Below are 12,497 nucleotides of genomic sequence, written 5' to 3' on the forward strand. Positions count from 1 at the left end.
GAGCTAATGCAATGTATGTTAATCAGATGGGGAAATTTCATTCCTAATATATCTATGAATCTACAGCATCTCAGCTAAATTTTGGAAAAGTGATGGACTTACCAACCTCCATTACAAATCAATGACAGTACTTTGTGAAAAGTGAAAACTTTACTTAAAGGGATACTGTCGTGATTTTTGTAGTGTACTTTTTATTTATAAAGTTCACTCTTTACATAGCAAATAATAAAGTGTGACTAAGTTTATTAAAGCACAGGTCACATGGCTGTAGCACCCAGGGAAATGAAGAATATGGCTAGCCCCATGTAAAATTTCAAAATTAAATATAAAAACATCTGTTTGTGTTTTTAAAAAACAGATTTCAACACAGAATTCTGCTGGAGCAGCTCTATTAAACGGATACATTTTTCCCATGACAATAAAAGTCCCTATACACGTTAAGATTCGCTCGATTGGCGAGATCGCCAAGCGAGCGGATCTTCACCCAATATCGGGGAGCGTGGGCAATTTCAGGCAAGCCCCTCGTTTCTGCCCCTGCACGGGCCGATAAGCTGCTGAATCGGTCCAAGGGACCGATATGGGCAGCTACAATCGGCCCGTGTATGGGGGCCTTTAGTGCCAAATGCAACGTTCTATGCCTTACTCCAGCCCTTTATCAAGCCTATAAACACAAATACAATCAAGTGTTATATATTCACATGAAAAGGAGGGGCCAACAATTCTCACCTCCATTTTACCCATAATGCTCAACAATATATTATCCATTTACAATAAGGTGTCCATTTTTAGTACTTTAAAAAACAAATGTCAGTGCATAATTCTCAAAAAAATCCTGTGAGAAAAATTCTGTTATAAAAATAAACTCAATTTTTTCAACAAAAAAAAATATTCAAAACAATACCTAGAACCATACATCAGTACACACATGTACTGTCAGGTATCTGTGGAAATTTTACCCAAGACCCTTTACAAAAGGGCTTTCAAATTAATTTTGCATGGTGGAGAAAACTTTTTTACATAGATTCACATATCCAAGGCCCTTTACAAAAGGGCTTTCAAATTCTTTTTACATTTATAGGCAATCAGTTGTGGTAAAAAGGACTCTTTTACATGTGATGTACATATCTATAATACCTGCCAGTGTTCTCATGACATTCTAACATATTTACTGGCCTCGGAAAATTGACTCACATTTTCCTTAGTGTTATTTCTTGGGGTTTCAAACACGGGTACTCCTAATTTTTACCCTCTTCAGGCATCTTTTTGCGATACCCTCTCTCTACAACTTACTCCACTAGTCTCAATGAATGTCTAAAATTCTATTTTATATGAATACATATTATTTGAACATTTAAATAAACTTGCAGAATTGGTTTAGTGAAAATATAACCAAATATTTTTTTCCTAAATAGTTCCTCTTTAAATTAAATGACAGACAACAAGGTATGGACCTGCTTGAGTGTGTGATACTTTATAAGAATGGGGAAAGCACAGAGAGCTGGATAGCTACACAGTTCTCTCAGGCTTGGCTGAGCATGATACTAAGTCCTGTGGGCTGATTAAATATTTTACACAGCAGATAACAGGAAGACTACTCATACACCCAACCATGAATGAAATCTGCCCTTATGGGCTTTGTGCCCTGTGATTGTGCACAGACAATTCCTTTGCATTCATACTCTTCTACTCATGCATGGAAATATGGTTTGGCGGATTCTGCATCTTCATTCATTTGCCAGCTATATGATGCCACAGTTTATTTTCTTAATGATCTGAGGGGTTGGCTGTTGTTGGTAGTAGAGATTTCATTAAAAATGGATTCAGTCAAGAGCAGAAAGCGCTGATATAAGTAACCAACAATATATATCACACATGCTCACATATGTAACACGGCAGGTAGCAGGAAGAATAAACAACCGAGGATAAGGCCAGCAAACGGTACATATACAAGGTAGGGGTTATTTACATTTCCCCGGGGAAAGAAGAGGGGATGCATACTCCCTACAGATTTGCAGATTGCAAATTCCCAATTATGCCAAAAACTCTGCTTACAACCCATCCAAACGCTGCACACTCTCCCATAAGTCCCACCATTTCATGACCCATAAAGCATGTTTTTTTCATCACAGGTCCCCCCTGCCATAAGGCCCTGACTGCAGTAACCCCTGATGGAGGCCCTGCTTTCAGTAACATAAAAGGTATATCCAACATCAGTGCTTCCAATGGATTGCCTGTGTTTTTTTTCTATAACCTGCATCTCAGCAGGTTTTAGCTTGTGAGAGATTTATTTTTTATGATTTTCTTTTGAAACAAAATAAACTGTGAAAAAAATGATAAAATCAGTTGATAATATCAGGGTAATCATCCCATGGAAAGATAAGTTGTTGGTTTTTCTTATACATATCAGAGTCCAGCCTTACCTTCCATATAGTTGCCTAGTCCCTATTTCATCTAAATAAGAGCCTCCTTCAAGGTCATTTGTTTACAAGAATTCACAAGGACAGAAATATTAGGTGCTCCACTTCTGGTACAAGAAGAAAATATTCCATTAATCACAGCCTTCTCTGTCCTTCAGCTAGTTTCTATTCATATACAAATATTCTTTTTTCTTTAAAGGGCAACTTAAAGCTCTCTTTGTAGCTAAAGTATTCACACCATTAAAATTGTGAAGCACTTCTGTTGAACAACCAGAGGTGTACATCACATCTATAAAGAATTACTTTCATTTGGGCAGAAGTGAGTAATGCCATCATTTGTAATTTAATTAACATCCTCTGGAAAAAAGAAAGTATTTCATATCCAGTGCAAAAACAAGTCCACATTTCTCTACTAATAAGTTTCATTAACACAATCTAGATTGCATTATGCTTCAATGTTGGCCATTTTCTTTCCATACCCTTTTTCTTTTCTTTCCATAGTGATAACCTCCTGCATTTTAGCCCATGGGAATTTTATATAACATTGTTTACGTTTTCATTCCTGTCTTAAGACTAGGTACTAAGCTCACTGGTGATATGGGGGAACGGGGCTTTATGAAGTACAAGAGAATAACAAATCAAAAATAGTAATAAGGCAGACTGACCAATCTAGCTAAACAATTTGATGGATTTCTGAATGAGTGAGTTCAGCTGCATTTGACATGATTGCACAAATATTGATGCAGGATGCATTTAAGAGAAACTAAACCCTAAAAATGAAGGAAAGTATGTAAAATATGGCATTTTTAGCTGTATTCATTTTTAGGGTTTAGTTCTCCTTTAACTTAAAAAAGAGACTGTGCTTAAGCAGGTTCTGTATCCACAAAATGTTTGGGTACTAGTAATCTTGTAATGACATGATGTACTGCAGTCAGATACTTTGAGATTCTATCATGAATGTGCCCATTAAGAGTGTATTACAATCTACAGTGCCACATTGTTCACTGGCTAACATATTGCTGGTGTATTAAGGGTAATGCTGGCATTAAGCTCATGTCTGTACCCCAGCTACATAGCACACCTAAAATTCCACACACTAAATTCCAAATGAAGCACACTGGGAGAACACAAATGTGCCGTATAAATTGGCATGGCTGCTATTAGTAGTTGCACCATAAAAGTACAGAAGGCAATAGTCACACCTATTTTGATTTTAAGTTTGTGATATTTTTATAAATGGCTACATAAAGGAAGAACAAAAGGACCACATTGCTTGAACCTGGACACACAAATTTGTGTTTCATATAGTGTGTGGTGAATAATTAGGTGGAACTCAGTGAAAGGAATAGACTGGGTCAAGAAAGGCATCAAACAGATCCAGGAATCAGCCCAAGGTCAAATGTAAAAATCAAGCAGCAGTAAATACACAACAACAGAAGCTAGGAATATAACCAAGCACTGAACATTTCCCTTTGGCATCCTAATAAGGTAAAGATCTGGCACCAAACAGCAGACACAGTCATGCCCAAAAGCTATACATACAGTAGGTGTAAGTTACATTTTACACATTCATGTTTTGCCGCTATTGCTAATGCTATATTAAAAATGGAATAAAAAAAGGCATTAAACAAGCCAAAATAACTGACTTCCAACTATTATTTTTTACCTAGCTCCACTTTTAAAAGCACCAGCAAAATATTTGCGTTTCAATTCACAAATTTTGGCACAGTGGCAGATTCTATAAAATATCAGTACAAAACACAAATATTCATATATTTCTGAAAAAATATATAGTTTTATCCTACCCATATAGTCATGAGGATGTAGCTGTATCAGTGCCACTGCAGGACTTAAAGGGGAACTCTTGCTTCTGAACTGAAATTTAAGAGCCCCACACAGAACCCAGAAACCCCCAGTATACCTATTACTGTAATCTGTTCCTTCAAAAAGTATGAATAAATGCCATTTTTATATGCTGAAATCCAGCTGCAAAACAGTTCTTCTCTTTCTTTGTCATTTGAAATCCTGGCAGGGGAGGAGGGCCTAAAATACTAAAGTCACAAATTGTAACTCCACAGCTTACAGACAGCATACAGGAAATACATAACCCACAATGCATTACAGTGATGTTACTTTCCTTATTGATATCATATGTGCAGAGAATTGTGGGATTTAGAGAATGCAGGCTAAGGACAGTTGACTACTGTTACATTTATTTTCAGTCTCAAAGTAGTCAGCCAGATCAGCAGGAGAACAGGGGCCAGGCTTAGGTAACTTTTCAAAACCATATTATTACGTTAAAAATCATGAAAAGGCTGAATATTTTTTATTGATATACAGTATCTAGTAGAATTAAGTCTAAAAACAACTGGACTTTTCTGAGTTTTTCTTGAAAACGTTTCACCACTCATCCGAGTGGCTTCTTCAGTTCAAATGACTGGTAGGGAATTCCCCGGTATTTAAACTCTTGATGGTAGTACATTCACAGACATCCAATCACAATGGTTCCATTGAACTTATTTAGTTAGGTGTTGCTGAAACTGACAGGTGTAATAAGGTATGATCCAGTTACAATGGTACCATGATTCTCATTGATGCAGGTGTTAATCCTTCAAAGTTCATGACTGGAAGTGTGAACTGTTGTGAAACCACCGGGGTAAGGATGTCAAAGCGGCATTGTATGTTGATGACGAGCGGTGGGGGGCCTCCTCAGTTCAGGGATGTTTTTTCAGGCTGGCATAAATCGCCTCTTTCACACCTCTTTCAAACCATTTGTTCTCTTGGTCCAAAATATGCACGTTACTGTCCTCAATAGGACAGTATTCCTCACATAGGCGGGCAAACTCCTCAGGCCAAGACTCAGCAGTCTATCTACACCTCAAAGAAAAATGATTTTTATTCAGAAAAAATACTGTTACTATTACATATAAATATGGAAAGCCTGACTATTTATAAAAAATTATATTCAGGGGAGGCGCATGTGCGTAGCTGAACAGGAAGGATGCACCTGTGAGAGCTCTGAACCCAAGAAAAAACAACAACCGCAAACACCGCAGATGCTTCAACGGCGCGCAACGGAAAGCTCGCAGCCGCCATCTTTATCCCCCTGTGCAGAACACAGCTCCGACTCTGAACCGCAAGTAACTAACGCAGATACACAAGCCGCACTTCAAGCAGTACAAAAGCCGTTTAAAACTGAACTTACAGCAGCAGTAGCTGAAATCACATGCCAGATAAAAGAAATAGGGGACAGGGGGGATCACCTAGAACACACGGCCGACTCTCATGCAATGGTGCTACAAGAGGACCAAAAGCAACTGACCCTACACCAGGCCCAAATCTCACAACTTGAGAACAAAATAGAGGACCTAGAAAATAGGTCCAGGAGAGGGAACCTAAGGGTAAGAGGTGTACCAGAATCAGTGACTGATATAACTAACCTGATGGAGGATGTACTGCGCCAACTACTACCTGACCTCCCAGAGGAACACCTCCATATCGAAAGAATCCACAGAGCCCCAGCATTCCAAGAGACATTGTGCTAAGCTGCATCATGTAGAAGTCAGAGACCAGACACTACAGGCTGCGCGGGCAGCAAACAGAGACATATTGCCACATCAAATGCAGCTACATGCCGACATTGCCCCAACGACACTGCAAAAAAGAAGGCTGATGAAACCAGTCACAACTCTACTGATGCAACATAAAATAAAATACAGACGGGGCTTCCCCTTCTCACTGATATTTACTTGGGAAGGACAGCAACACTCCACTACTATGCCAGAAGCAGGACTGGCACTCCTCGACACCTCCCACGAGAGACACTCGCTCACCATCGGCCTGCCCTCGACCTGACCCCGAGTGGACAACAGTCACCACCAAACAACTCAAGAGACCACCACCTCGTTCCCACCCCAAGGATCAAAGGCCTCCACGTCCAAGATTTGACCCGGACGCAGACTGAGACTGAAAAGCAAGACGTATCTTACAACTCCCAGGTTTGATTAAACACCACACCAACAAAGCGGTATACATACCAAAACTACCTCTAATGCTCCACAAAAGTGAGAATAAAACCAAAAAATGCACCTAATGGGCTACACTCCCCCAACCAAAAAGCACCAAGGTGCAGGAAAGGGACTTTGCTGCCCCACACTAGAGCACCCCTGTTGTGCTCCCCTCTAGAAAGAGAGTGATCCTGACTGCAAAGTGCTCCAAAAACTATAATCTATCCTCACCTCCAGTTTCTTCTTTGAAAGTTCATTTTTATGGTTATGTTATTAAGGCGGCTGGGTTTTACCTTTTTTTATTAACTCTTTTTGTATTATGCAATGTTGGTTATGATAATATCCCATAATGTACAAGGGCTTAATTCCCCAACCAAGAGAAAGGCAGCATTTGAGATGTACCGACGCCTCTCCCCCGACATTATATGTTTTCAGGAGACCCTCTTTACCCAAAACTCCTATCCTAAATTTTTCCACAAACAGTATAACACCTACTACCTCTCCTCCACTATGATATGACCAAACACAGAGGAGTAGCGATATTCCTTCATAAAAACTTTCCAATGATTGTAACTGCAAAGGTCATAGATGACAATGGGCAATACATTATACTACAGGGGACCTTCTATGATCAACCCTACACTATAATCACAACATATGCTCCAGTAGCCACCCCCCTCCCCTTCTTTGAAACAATAGCTAAGATTCCACAAGAACCCCCTAGCAGATTAATCTGGACAGGCGACTTTAACCTCACCTTTAACCATTCACTAGACAGAACAACCACAGCCCCTACCTCCCAATGCAAAAAAATTACCAAATAAGTTAACAAATTACTATGTACATATAACTTGACTCATGGAGAGAAACAAACGGAAACAGAAGGGATTACAAATTTTACTCCAATGTCCACAAAAGCTACTCTGGACTTGACTACATTTTAATAAATTCTCATGACTCCAATGCTTTACAAGAGTCTAAAATTATACAATGCGCCTGGTCAGACCATGACCTAGTACTAACAAAAATGAGCCTACAAACACTCCGGAACACACGCCCCACATGGAGTTAAACGAGAGCCTCTTAGCAGATCCAGAATGCACTAAATTGATCACACAAGAAACCACAAACTACTTTAATGTCAATAACACACCTGACACATCACCGGCCTGGGCATGGGTCGCATATAAAGCCTATATACGAGGATGCATAATAAAATATACCTCAAACAAAAAAAAGGAAAGACTTAGAATACAAATAGTAATAGAATCAGAAATCTTAGCTCTAGAACATACCAAAAGATCACACCCCACAGTCATGAACAGGAAAAAAATTGAAGAAATAAGACAGCAGCTTAAGGCATGCCAGATAGAAAAAGCCGAAAAAATAATCCATAGAACCAAACATACGTTGAACAGATATGCAAACAAGCCTGATAAAATGATGGCAAACCTACTGAAACCGAACACTACACACAACAGAATTCACAAGATCAGACTAGCAAATGGCCAGATCTCCTCCAACCCAGACAAAATAATAGAAACCTTCACAGACTTTTATCAAAGACTCTACGGACATGAAAGAAAACCCCAAAGACCTAAACCAATACCTACAAAAACATATCCCCGAACCCCTTACCCTAGAAATGAAACAACTAATGAATAAAGAGGTAACACATGAAGAAATAGAGGAGACGATCAAACATTTGAAATCTGGCAAAGTCCCGGTACCCAATGGGTATTCGTCTCTTTACTACAAAAAAATCTCTGAACAACTAATTCCACAACTTTGCAACCTGTACAAACACATAACAAATGGAAAACCTATCCCCCCCCAGAAATGAATGAGGCCAGGATAACAGTCATCCCGAAACCCAACAGAGACCCACTATCCCCAAAAAATTACAGGCCAATATCACTACTGAATGTAGATATAAAAATACTTGCTACAATAATGGCAACTCGTCTGAACAAAATCTTAGGTGCCATGATACACAAAGACCAAACTGGATTCATCCCCACCTGACAGGCACCTGATAACATCCTCAAGACCCCAAACCTAATAGCTTACGCTAACAAAACAAGACTCCCAGTATGCCTATTAACGCTAGATATAGAAAAAGCTTTCAATACAGTCGACTGGACATACCTATTTACCATCATAGAAAAGCTAGAAATTAAAGGCCTAGAAATTAAAGGCAAAGAGTATAAACTCTCTCTCTTCGCTGATGACCTTTTAGTACACCTGACACACCCCCTCACATCCCTACCTAACCTCATGACAACACTACAAATATTCGCAAAAATGTCAGGACTCAAAATCAACCAGATAAATCTGACATGCTGCCTTGCAACATACCCAAACCCATGGTAAAGCTCATAGAACATGGCCCAATGGATCCCCGCACACGCAGGCCCACAAGCACCATTATGGGTCCAGATCGAAGACGATCTTCTTTACCCATACAGGACCAACCAAATACTCTGGCTTTCCATAATCCCTTTTAAGGCACTTAAAGATCCCTCCCCAATAACAACCGACATTCTGCACCTCTGGCAGCTTCTACGAAAGAAACACCACCTGGCATCCTCCCCATCGCCCACTGATAAACAACCCGGTGTTCCCACCAGGAAACTCCAGGAGATCATTCGCCTGGTGGCTGAGCAACAAAGTAACGAACTTAAGCTCCATAACTCATTGTGGCAAACCACTATCCACACTGCAAATAGAACGAAAATACAAACCTCCACCGCAAGAACTGTACAGGGTTCTACAACTTTCGATGTAACCAAACAATCAAAACTCTGCACCCACCTACAGCATCCAACTTTGAAACAATGTGCCGAATATACCCACTAGCACCTGGAGCACTAAGCCTAACTTATAAAATGCTCAACCAACCATCAGAACCTAACTGCAAACTCAACTATATGCAAAAATGGGAGAGAGACTTGGGCAAGACCCTGACAACACAACAATGGTCACAATGCAGCCTGAAAGCCAACCGAGGAAGCACCTGTGTGACCAACATGGAAACCTCACTGAAAATCTTTCACAGGATCTATCTGGTCCCGGCCCAACTAAGCAAAATTTACCCTGCATGTGAACCACACTGCTTCAGAGGATGCCGGGAAGAAGGCACCATGCTTCACATATGGTGGGAGTGCAATATAGTCTCTAAATACTGGGACATGGCCACATACTATCTAAAATACTACATGCTCCATTTCAAAAAGACCCCTTTGCCATACTCTTAGGGAAAAAAAACTAAGAAATTCACGAACTCAACACACAGATTGTGCCAACATATACTCATGGCAGCGAGGCTCATAGTTGCAAATAACTGGAAAAAAAATAGCATCCCTCTGACAATGCTGAAAGCAAAAATAATTAACATAGCAAACAACGAAAAACTGACATATATGCTGCAAAACAACATGGAAGCCTACGATAAGATATGGCTCCCCTGGTTAACATGAAAATGACCCCCTGTTATTCTCAGCCTTACATGCCTGAAACTACAGCCAGCGTAAACCCAATGTACCATGCCCAATATCAGCCCTTTCTCCTACCTCTTTACAACCTTAACCTAAGACAAAACAAAACCCAGCCACCGACCTTTATCTCACTCTACCTTATTATATATTATTTTACTTATCCCTTTTGTTCTCTTTTCATATCTGTTTTTATTACTTGCCGGGACCTGAAGTCCCTATTATTGATGTACCACAATGTTTGAAAACATCAATAAAACATTTCAGTTTAAAAAAAAACAAATTATATTCAGATCTCACCGATAATGTATCTGCTGATCAAAGTATAATAAAGTATAGAAGAAACAAATATGTTGACGCTTTAGGGTACCTATTGCATAATAACCCGTTGAGGGCCAGAGCAGCTATCCTGTGGATATAAACACTTGCAAAATTTCAATTTATTAATATCAGGTAGCCACAGATGTAAAATCTAGAGTAAGGAAAAGCTCTGGAAATATTCTCTTGTAAAGGAAGGTTTTTATTCATAAATCAAATTATGAAACATGACATTTCCTGTAATTTTTAGAACATCAGAACAGATATGTTTATTTTCCCAAGCCTGTATTAAGAAGCAGGTCTCACTGACATTAATTTTAGAGTGGGTAAAGGTTTAGGAGTCTAAAGTGGGGCAGCTGTCCAGCTCCTACAACATGTTGTGGGCATGAAGAGGCCTGTTTTGGCACCAGCAGCAGCACTGAAAGCTGTTGCTAGACAAATCACAGATACCCTGTACATGGCTTATGAGCCACACCTAACCCCACCCCCACACTTCTGGCTAGGTACAGAAGGACTAAAACAAATTAAGGTCATAGAGACCTCTGTTTCATTATTCATAATTTAATAGTAATGCCTCTGTACAATATTTTCACTCTATGCACAGAAGTAGTTTGTTTATGCCCCTGACAACTGTATGACCTCTCTCCTCTAGCAGTGTATCTGTCATTCAGGGTTGCCATCATTTATCGTGGGGCCTGATAAAAGTTATTTGCCCACCAGTCACCATGTCAAAATGCAGAATGATAATGCCCTGTGCATACATAGTGATCTGCTCCAGCCATGCCCTATTGCAGCATAACACTGCCCATGATCTGCCCAAACCACACCTGCTTCACCAAGCCCCATCCACTTTGTGACCTGCAAATGACACCTTTGCACCTCTTGAAGCCCCTCTCTGCCATGGGGCCCCTGAATAAAGTTCTCCTATCATGGAGAATGGTGGCCCTAGTCACATTTTAAAAGAGATGTGCAGCCTGTCTTCTATAAAATGTCTTATGCTTTTGACTCATGTACAGGTTACGAATCATAGTTTAAAAGATTGCTTCCCTATAGCAGTCACAATGACTTTTCTCCAGTGGCTTTTCTCCTGTAGCCAAACCATGTATTTGTCACAGTTACTTTTCTCTTTAAATGTCACTGAGAACTGTGCAACCTATGTAACAGATACCAAAAGCTAAATTGTCTCTCTTGTAACAATGTATGTGTAAACCCTCTCTCCTATAGAAGTGTATATGTTTCAGTAAATGAAAACTCTATGGCTATGCATGTGCCTCATTTATTTAGAGAAAATTCACCACACATCACCAGGCTTAACTGCGTAAAATGTGGCATTCCTGCCCCTTTGTACTTGTTAAGTATCACAATAAGAACGTTTTGCTTGCTTTTTTGTAGCAGTGTATGTCTTACTGCCACTGCCTCTGACAGTTACGCGGTTTCTTATTTTCCTCTGTTTATAGCAGTACATCGTTTATTGTTCCAGATAGCTGTGTCGCCTTTCTTCCTTATGACTGCACAGCTGCAGCAGGGTCACTTTCTTAGGAGTGCCTGAAGGAAGGGGTAACAAATTGTGCTCACTTGCAAGAACGTTACAACAGCATAGCAGTCCAACCATGCAGAGATGATAAAAATACAGAAATTTTGAATGCAGCTGTCAATTCTTGAGACATAATGCAATGTGATTCACTGTCAGGGTGATCTGAAATTATTATTTTTTATTTATTTATTTTATTGTTTGTTATTTATATAGCACTGACTCAACAGAGTTTATAATCTAAGGTCCCAATTGCATTCACATAGACTGTGGTTAGTTTTATCAAAAGACAATGACCCTGACTGCCCACTACTACTTCCCCACTAAGAGGTTGTGCTATGTACTAAAGGGGTATTGTCTGTGCAGTGTTTTTCAAGTAAACTTTTGGCCCATATTTAATTAAAAAAAAAGTTAATTTTTTTATTTTCACAACATATTTCATATTTACTAAAAATTACAACTATGTTTTTTGAGAAAAATATATAAAATCTTGTCATGCTGTAGCTTCTCTGTTAATATTTGTCAGTTTATTTTTCCCATACAATTGTAGTGGGGAATACATGCTAGAGAATATTCCCATAGAAAAATGACGAATGAGGTATAATTGCATAGAGGAGGTGACGTACATAATGAAATGCTGCGTGATTGCACTATTTTTATAAAAAAAAAAAACCTGGACAAATTTATCTTGCCAAAAATTCATTCTGCTGGTAAATTGTCGAAGATTCAC

The sequence above is a fragment of the Xenopus tropicalis genome, chromosome 8, assembly GCF_000004195.4.
Source record: "Xenopus tropicalis strain Nigerian chromosome 8, UCB_Xtro_10.0, whole genome shotgun sequence".
Classification (NCBI taxonomy): Eukaryota; Metazoa; Chordata; class Amphibia; order Anura; family Pipidae; genus Xenopus; species Xenopus tropicalis.